General features: G+C 44.1%; 1 long non-coding RNA gene across 2 annotated transcripts; it reads left to right on the top strand.

The window, feature by feature from the left end:
* Nucleotides 1–6,994: 6,994 nt before the first annotated feature.
* Nucleotides 6,995–7,847, top strand: LOC125303118. 2 transcript variants are annotated; one of them, XR_007195015.1, is made up of 3 exons: nucleotides 6,995–7,104; nucleotides 7,216–7,354; nucleotides 7,761–7,847. It is a non-coding gene; the product is annotated as an uncharacterized LOC125303118 (long non-coding RNA). The 2 variants fall into 2 exon arrangements; XR_007195016.1 differs by lacking the exon at nucleotides 7,761–7,847 and adding an exon at nucleotides 7,598–7,645.
* The last annotated feature ends 458 nt before the right edge of the window (nucleotides 7,848–8,305 follow it).

Here is an 8,305-nt window from a genome sequence, read left to right as displayed (position 1 = left end):
GCTTATGTGAAGTCGCGCCCAGCATCATCAAAGACTGTTCTCACCCCAACCACAGACTGCTTACCCCACTCTCCTCAGGGAGGCTTTACAGGTCTCTCCGCACCTGAACCAGCAGGTTCAGAGGAAGCTTCTTTCCTGCGACTGTCACCCTACTAAACTCTAGCTCTGCATCCCGGTGACATCCAACGAACTTAAGCCCCCATCACCCCCCGCCCCCGCCTGATGCCTCCTTGTCTGTGCTCGTTGAGGTGTCCACGACCATGGTGACTCAAGGCTGCCATGGTCGTAGAGTATATACTTATACTATATACTGTAACGTCGGCGCACAAGACATTGCGTAGCGTTCTCCCACGCAGGGCATGCTGGGATACGGGGGTGAACATTTGGGGTTTATGTCTGTATTTCTCCTTAGTTTTGAGTGTAATGTTAGCGTCTTTATTGTAACATCTCCCTCGTGTGTGATCCTTTTTGTGTGGGGGGCTGCGTCCTCCCCTGTATGTGTAGCGTGTGTGTATTCCATCATGAAGGCCTTCTACACCTCAACGGTTGAGAGTGTTCTAACTGGTAGCATCATCACCTGGTATGGGAACTCCACAGTTAGAGATTGTAGTACTCTGCAGAGAGTAGTGCGCTCAGCTGAACGTACTATAAGAACTCAACTCCCTGCTCTACAAGATATCTATTCCAGAAGAGTACTCCTAAGAGCCCAAAAGATTCTGAAGGACTCTTCTCATCCTAACAATGGATTATTCCTACCGCTGAAATCAAGAAGACGCCTATGTAGTCACAAAGCCAGAACTGAGAGACTCAGGAGAAGTTTTTATCCCCAGGCCATCCGAACTCTGAACTCACACTATACTGACTTTGCACACATTCACTCCTCAGCACTCATGCCCCCCCCCCCACACATACACACACACCTACAAGACTTTTAGCACTTTTACATCCCTCACCCTATGCTATAGACCTTTTATTTATTTTCTTATTTCATCACACGTCAAAAGACACACACACACACACACACATATCTGACTTTCTCCAACTTTTGCACATCTCCATAGAACTTTTTATTTATTATTTTTGATTTCTCCTCCATCTACCCATGTCCTTGATTGCCTAGCCTTTCTGCCCCCCCCCAGCCCCATCCCCAACACACACACAAAAAACACACACTTACATCATCACTGTCATCACATCACATACATACAGCACACTGCTTGCTACAGTAAGCCTCCTCTACTGCTGCACACTGCCCCCCCCTACATACACAACACATTGTCTTTCGGGATCTTCTCAACACACATCCTCTACATACTTACAGCACACTGCCCCCACCTACCCACACGGCACACTACACAAACACACACAGTCACTGCTACACTCCCCTCCTCAAATACACCATCTTCGTCATCACATACATCATACATACAGTACTCTGCTTGCGATGGTAAGTCCCTTCACCATACTTGCGGTACACTGCCCCCCCCCCTCCCCTACATACACAGCACATTTTTTCATCGGAAGGGCTTCTCAACACATCCCGTCATACGTTACAGCACACGCCCACATGCACAGCACATTGTCTCATGAGGAAGCTTCTCCAACACACATATTGCACACTGCCCTCTCCCCACATACACAGCACACTATCCCATCTCCCTGTCATCCCCCAACACACACACAAAAACACACACTTACATCATCACTGTCATCACCTCACATACATACAGCACACTGCTTGCTACAGTAAAGCCTCCTCTACTTGCTGCACACTGCCCCCCCTCCCTACATACACAACACATTTGTCTTCAGGATCTTCTCCAACACACATCCTCTACATACTTACAGCACACTGCCCCCACCTACCCCACACGCACACTACACAAAACACACACACAGTCACTGCTACACTCCCCTCCCCGCCACACACACATGTTCATCACTCACATACATCATACATACAGTACTCTGCTTGCAATAGTAAGTCCCTTCACCATACTTGCAGTACACTGCCCCCCCTCTCCCCTACATACACAGCACATTATTTCATCAGGAAGCTTCTCCAACACACATCCCCAACATACTTAGCAGCACACTGTCTGCCCCCAATACACAGCACATTGTCTCATGAGGGGAAGCTTCTCCAACACACATATTGCACACTGCCCTCTCCCACATACACAGCACACTATCCCATCTCCTGTCATCCCCCCCAACACACACACCAAGACCCCTGGCAGTTGGGTTAGCCCCTTGAGCCGGGATCTGCCCAAGGTTTCTTCCTTGGTAAGGGAGTTTTCCCTTGCCCTGTTGCTTTGGGTGCTCCTTGTTGGTGCCCCCAATTCAATCCTCCCCACCTTTCTTATGCAGCCCTTGCCACTTAATCTACTAAACCCCTCTTCTACTGCACTTTTACCCCCCCCCCCCCACAAATAGGCTGAACACCAGACATAATTTCACTGCATTTCTTACTTCCAGTAACTATATGCATGTGACAATAAACTTCCTTGTATCCTTGTGTGTGTGTACTTGACCTGCCCCGTGTGTATTGTGATCTGTGTCTGTGTCCCTGCTCTCCTTCTCAGCGAATAAACCTTTTGATTGGACAACTGTGTGTGTCGCTATGAAATCGTTACATTGGTGTCAGAAGCGACTTTCGAACATGGCCTCCGCCCAGCGAGAGAAGCTGGGAATGGAAGACCATACCACTGGGTGGAGGCCCACGCAAGAGGATCCAGAGAGAGTCCTTGTAAGGACTGCTAAAGAGCTTAAGGCCTTCTATCGTTACTGCTGCTGGAGGAGAGGAGCTGTCGCCTGGACCTGCCTGCTGCCATGGGAGGAGATCTTGCCGGAAGAGGGGCCTGATGAAGCGGTCGCGGAGAAGACGGCGCTGGCCTGGGCGCTGACTCCGCTGCGAGCCGCGACGCGAGAGCCTCCGGAGTTCAAAATACATGGGGTCCTATGGAGCTACATGGCTACATTTATTGTTTTCACCTATTTAACAACTGAAACCCTCAGATTTTATTTTATTTTTCGCAAAATAGATATGGATTATCAATCAAAAAGTGAAATAATCCGGGAGTCATGTCCTTTCGTTTTCTTACAGGTTGGGTCGTTGTTGCCCATAACACACTAGCATTGATGCTAAGTGATATATGCTATGACCATGCTAATGAATGACGCCATTGACACGCTTGAAAAGCTTTTAGAACAATTAAGTGACTTTTAAAATATAATACTCAACCGAAAGTGTATTGTCTTTGTCTCCCCTTCGAATACAATATTCAAATTACTTGAAAAAAAATTATATCCCGAGAAAAGTGGATTTTGAGGGGTACAGTTCCATAGACCTCCATTCATTCTGGACTCGCCTCACATTCTCTGGCTCCATGCACGAAAATCCGTGTTGGGCACGAGCTCTCATGCGCGTACATGTTGGTGGGCGGGTACCTATCCGGGGGCTACAGCCAAAAGTTATTCAGTGCGTATTTCTTGAGGAGCCTATGAGAAGACGTGCATATTGTGGTTGTTTATCCATCATATGACAAATAAAGAAAATTTTATTGATCTCTGTATTGGTTTCGTTGTTGTTTGTCCCGAACAAACATAGCCTAAACATGATTACAGACAATAAATTACACAACAGCGGCATAAAGACCTTGTCTCATTACACCATGGGTCTCCAACACGCTTGCTCTCAACCTATAGCCTTTCCCCTTTGGAGCTTGCCAGAGCTGAAGCATTAGGCTACTACATTTAAACACAACTATTGCCGCTGAGGCATTCCAGCCTACAATTTAATAAAAAGTGAACCATGCATAATTAAAAAAAACTCAATTTAGGCTACTTCGCTATGCAATAAGGTTTCCATTAGAGCACAGCGCATGTTCAATGAATGAAGGAAAGGCCTTGTCTCGCAATAAACAGCTGGAAATTCGAACACTTTTTCAACTACACGAAACTTTACAGTGATCATCAAATACCCTCTAGATCTAAATGCCCATCAGTCTCAAGTCAAGTCGGCTTTTATTGTCAATTTCTTTACATGCACTGATCATACAAAGAATTGAAATTTCGTTTCTTACTTTCCCATGCAGACATAGACATACTTTAAATACAGACATAGACATACTATAGACATAAATATAGACAATAAACATTAAATTAAAGTGCAAGACTGAAATATAGAACATGTATGTATCAAAATAGAAATATAGGACATATATATAAAAAAAAATAGAGGTAGTTGTATATTTATATAGTCTTAACAGTTACATGAAGTTTAAACTTGTGCTTGTGTGACCTGTATATTTACATTGATATGCAGTATGCAGTAATTTCAAGTATATCAGGCTTGATGTAAGCAGCAAACACGTTAGGTCATGAAGTCAAAAAAAGCAGTTCCACAGGGCTGGTGTTGGTAGGGTAGACAGGATCCCAGTTTCCTAGGTTCCTGGCTGGCTGGTGGGTGGGGGGGGCTGTCAGTGATGGGAGAGTGGGTGTTCAGCATCCTGATTGCTTGGTGGATGAAGCTACTTGCCAGTCTGGTGGTGCGGGGATGAGGCTCCTGTACCGCTTCCAGAGGGCAGGAGGCTGAACAGTTAGTGTGCAGGGTGGGTTGTATCCTTGACAATCATTAGTGCTTTGCGGGTGAGGCGGGTGGTGTAAATGTCCTGCAGGGAGGGGAGTGGTGCTCCAACATTTAACTATATAATAAAAGTCAAAAAAGTAAATTAAATCTCTTACCAAAACCGAAAATCGTCTCCTGCGTTTGATAGCCTGGTATGCTCCCAAAACAAAAAAACGCATGTCTCACAATAACGTTAGAAAAGGTCTGCCTCGAATAAGCCTACCTCAAATAAATACCTGTGCTTTGCGCAGCCTAAGTAAATAGCAGCAGACCGGACATAATTTAGGATTTACGGAAAGTATGCCATCATAATGATGTTGGACGCCTGGCGATGCTCTGGCCGTCTACTGTGCCTCTGACACCGCTGCCTCATTTGGATGGTAACTCCACAGGTGAGCGCGAAGATTGGATGTCGTGGATGCGCAAGTAAACTGTTTTTTTTGCTGAGTCTGCAGACAACATTCTCTTTAACGGTTAGTTCACCATCTGCGGTGTACAACTCTAAGTAAAGACACCACATTTTAGATGAGTTGGGGACGTAATTGTCCGCTCAGGCCTGTGGCTATTGAGGGCTCTGGCTCCAGTCATTATTGTGGCTACTGGCTATTATTGGCTTGATTTGGTCATGGGCCAGCGCTAGAATACGTTTAGAGCACCCGCTGAGATGGCAAACAATAAAATAAAAAACAAACCAATCATAGACTGTGATCATAGACATACACTTGGCACTAAAAACCGAATAGTTTATTTATAGTTCGTCTACGGATATTTCACGTCATGTTCGAATGCATATTTGCAGCAGGACAGCAGGCAGACCGCTCTTAGTTAGAGCCGCTGTTATCCAATGAAATTAAGTTGCGCTTCAGGGCGACTTCACTCGGACTCCCGAGCAACTTTTTCTTCTTCTTGTTATGAGGCAAGGACTTTATGTGCATTATCGCCACCCTCTTACTGGAGGACGACTCTCTTTTGACAGAATATCCAATAAAAATCGACGTTGGTCCATGCGTCATTTCCAGCTTTGTAACTTGGCGCATGGTCAGAGCCGACTGGCGCTGGATCCGAACCCCAGTGTTCAAGGTGGCGTTGACTATGAATTGGCCGGATTTACTAGCCTAGCCTCCACCATTCATTTGTATGGAGGGCGGGACTTAGTCACTCTCTCCAGTTATATATAATACCTCCATGGCTGCAACTATAGCGGCTGCATTTCCTGTTTCCAGCAGCCAATGCTGTGTCTACCCAGATAGCAAGCATAGTCGGCCCGATTCTGGCTGAGTGCTGGCAGTGTCGGCTGAGGTCCGAGTCGGCTGAAGCACAGTAAACACAGTCGGCTCGATCCTGGCTGAGTGCTGCCACTGTCGGCGGAGTTTCAGGTCGGCTGAGGCACTGTCCCCTTGAATGGGCCGACACTGACACGTAGTAGTTGGGCTGATTACTGAGTGTCTTATTTGGCCCGATTGGGGTTTGATGGGCTACTGCCAGTTTTCGAATCAATCTCGGCAGACGGATTTCATACAGTGTGTATCTCGATACTTCAGAACGAACAATGATCAGTATCGCGGCTGTTGGCGGTAAAAATTAAACATTTAGCGACAGCCGACGCTAAACGTACATGGCCCAATTCTGTAAAGTGACTGTTGGCCCATCACATGTGGAAGAGCCACGAGCAGAGCAACTGTTCAGTTTGAAACCAGGACGGCATGAAACTGTCTCTGCTTTGGACACTGCCTGTGGTAAGTAACATGCAACTTTACCTTTACCTGTTATTGCATGTAAATCATTATGAATGTCATTAGGATTATTATTGCAGACAAAGTTTAACAAGTATAACAAGAATGGGTGTTTCAATCTAACCCCCTTGGATCTGTTTAAGCTAAGCGGTAACATAACGTTATTTCTTAGCCTACTTTTGTTGGCCTAATTACCGTTAACGTCAGTGTTGGTGGTTAGTCAAAAACGTTCAGTGCTGTAACGTTAGCTATACTTGCATAATTATGTGGTTTTCAAAGAAAAGTGGGATCTAATCATTTTAGAAATAGCTTAACAGTTAACCAGTATTGCATGACTTAGAATATAGCGATTGGTAATGGTAATGGACATTTCATCGTTATCTATCCAACTTCAGGCACTAGACAGGCAGGACTGAGACTGAATGCCTTAAGAGAGTGTGTGTGTGAGAGAGAGAGAGATGGTAGCAGGGTGGGTCCTGTCCTGGTCATGTAAAGCTCATCAAAATCTGTATTTTAAGGTCATTCTGTATTTTGTACTGAGGGGTTGTTTATGATTATGTAATCATTTTGAACACATATACTTCCATTAATTAACGTTATGACTTTTTTTTTAATGTACACCTCAGAATCCAGGCCACACTGACCAGAGACCTGCACTCCTTTGGATGAAGAAGGCTACCCGTGTATACATGTGTGAACCATTTCTTGTGTTGGAAAAACAGGAGACCTGAAGAGCTCTTGGTAAGTTGTACATTGATTTAATAGATTAAGTAATACGTTTTTGTTTAGATGAGCCAAATCATAGGAATCAGCTTTCATCTAGGCCTGTGTTTTGTGATGTGTCGTTTTTAGATGCTTTTGGTTTGCCTCATCCATTATGTCAGCAAAGAACAGGAGTGGGCAGGAAACATGCGCTGTTGAAAACATGGCCAACCAACTGGAGCACCCACAAGGCTCTTGTGAAGGAAGTCCACAAGCCTTTGTGCTTCAGGTCTGTATGTGTTGACAAATATGTCTTGCTCTTGGTGATTGTCATTGGTAATATATTAGCATTTAACAATCACACAATGTCTTGTTTGCCCAAAATAACTACCAGGGAGGTGTTACCAAGACAGCTGCAGAGTGGCAAGACTGGGCTTTAGTAATATTTTGTCAGACAGTAAAGGATAATAGTTAAATGATTTGTTTTCATTTCTTTTGAAATGACATGCTGTCCATGCATCTCAAATTGAAGGATGGATGGAAAGAACTCTTTGATCAACCCCCAAAGAGAGCTGAGGTGGATATCTGTAAGTATATTTGAGTGGACAAACAGAACTTCTCTGACAGATGACATGTTGAAATCTTGCTTTAGACCTCATAATGATCTTATAATATTTTTTTATACCTAAATGCAGTTTGGAGACACCCCCGGCTGGTAGTGCTGCTGAAACTGGTGGAGGCAACAATGAAGCGGCAACAGAAAGAGAAGGCAGGTGGCAAAGGTTGCTTTGAGAGCGAGTGTGTGTGCATGTATGTAGCTGGGTAGGTCATGGTACATGGTACAAAAATACAGAATTTAAAGCACTAGCACAACACTTATCTCACAACCCACAACTACTGACAATGGAATTACTCTTTTAGAGTGAGTGAGTGAGTGAGTGAGGGAGAGAGATAGAATATTTCTGTAAATGTTTAATGTTAATTTAGAATAATTTATTTCTTTGAATCATTATACAGTTTTCAAATGTTTAATTGTTTGTGTTTTTGTATATGAAAGATGTCGATTGTTGTAGATAAAAGTAGCTTGTATATTTTAACCTGTTTAATTTCTAAAGTGTATATATGTAAAAGCTTGTATAATTTTTAAATGTTTGTTTTATTTGCAAGGTTGTGTTTGTTAAACTTGTTAATAAAAGTAGCTTATGCTTTTAATTACTAGTTCTGGATTTGTGTTTATTTT

The sequence above is a fragment of the Alosa alosa genome, chromosome 11, assembly GCF_017589495.1.
Source record: "Alosa alosa isolate M-15738 ecotype Scorff River chromosome 11, AALO_Geno_1.1, whole genome shotgun sequence".
Taxonomy (NCBI): Eukaryota; Metazoa; Chordata; class Actinopteri; order Clupeiformes; family Clupeidae; genus Alosa; species Alosa alosa.
Note: the sequence above shows the minus strand (reverse complement) of the source record. Positions and strands in the feature narration are given on the sequence as shown.